Source organism: Merops nubicus, unplaced genomic scaffold (assembly GCF_000691845.1).
Source record: "Merops nubicus isolate BGI_N331 unplaced genomic scaffold, ASM69184v1 scaffold39718, whole genome shotgun sequence".
NCBI classification, from domain to species: Eukaryota; Metazoa; Chordata; class Aves; order Coraciiformes; family Meropidae; genus Merops; species Merops nubicus.
The window spans coordinates 1,598-3,195 of NW_008628424.1; positions in this window are offsets into that span (position 1 = coordinate 1,598).

Below are 1,598 nucleotides of genomic sequence, written 5' to 3' on the forward strand. Positions count from 1 at the left end.
CTGCCACCCGCACGCCAGTGCCACCCTGCCCACCAGCCCTCCTGGGATGGAGCTTTCCTGCGGAGCACAGCGGGCCAGAGCCTGCAAGGTCTGCTCGCACGGCTGGACCACGGCTCGGATGCCCCGCGCAGGCTCCTTCCCCTTTCAGACAAACAGCAGACTCTCCTTCTCGCTGGGGCTGTGGGGTGCCACCGTCTGACAGCAGGGAGCTGGGCACTGGGCTGACTGCTGGGACCAGGAGGAGCACGTTTACCTGCTGGAAGATGTGCAGGAGAGATGCTGCATGCTGCTGTTGGGCTGGTCACTACCCCTGCTCCAGGGCCGTGGCTTCCCCTCCCAGCCCTGCAGCCCAGGCTGGGTCCATGAAGGAGGCACACAGAGAGGAGAGGGGATGTGGTGCCAGGGAATGACCTCGGGGGGCTGGGGCCCTGGTGTGGTCTCCAGACTCCTGTGATGGGAACAACAGACTTATTTCAGTGCCATGGGGTGGCACCTGGCCCTTCAGCTGCAGCAAAGTGGGAGGACACAGTGTGGACATGACCAAAAGGCATGTTCTCTGCATCCCTCTGCAGACAGACCCATGATCCAGGGGACATCTCAGTCATTGTCCCATCCCAGTCAAGAAACAAGGAGAAAAGGCTGATGGTTGCACACCATCACTCCCATTATTGGAGTAGGCTGACAAAGACAACAAAGCTTTCTCCAAATTAATAATGATTGTCATGATGATTGTAAGTCAGAGCCCTGGTACAGTTGGTGTCCCACAGTGCTAGGCCCTGAAAAGACCTGTAATGGCAATTTCTACCTAGGAAACTATCTGGGAGGGGAGAGGTTTGCAGACTGAACTCTTAGCACTAGGTCAGGGAGTCATACATGAAGAGGGATTGAAGAGTAGGCTGACACGACACACAGAGCCCAAGGTGCTGTTTGTAAAGGGATGAGATACAGAGAGGGGGAAGACTTGGAGGAAGCCTGAGACACAGGGGTGGCCCCAACACACTTCTTCCCATGCCTGGGAGAGGGGTATCTTCATCTATCCAAAGGCTCTGCTGACAAAGAAATCCCATGCATCCCTGCTTACATCTTACTTTTCTAATTCATATACTGGCAGCCACACATCAAGTGCTTCAGAGGTGGGTGTGAAGGCAGTGACTGCCCCAAAGGGCTGGCATTAAAAGGCCCTGTCTCACCCCCCTCCCCAGCATCCACCTTGATCCTTCCTCACCTTGGCCATGGCTTCCCTGCCACCTCCTTCCCCCGTGTGCAGGGGGCTGCAGGCTGACTCCAGGCACCCATCACCCCCTCACCAGGGTTTCTGGTCAGGCTGCAGCTGGCTCTGCAAGAGGTGTGGCATGTTCCTCCAACTGGGTGCCATTCAAATGTACATTTCACCCTAAGAGAAGCATGTTAATGTCTGCAATTGCTGTTGTACTTGAGCCATGAAAGGGAGAAGCACATCAGGGACCAGTTCAGATGCTGCTCTGAAAGTTCCGACTATGTTTTATAACATGAAAGAGCTAATAAAAAAAAAAAAAAGAAAAAAAAAAGGCATAAAAAAGGACTCGTTTATAAAGACAGAGAGCTGGCTAGCAAAGAGG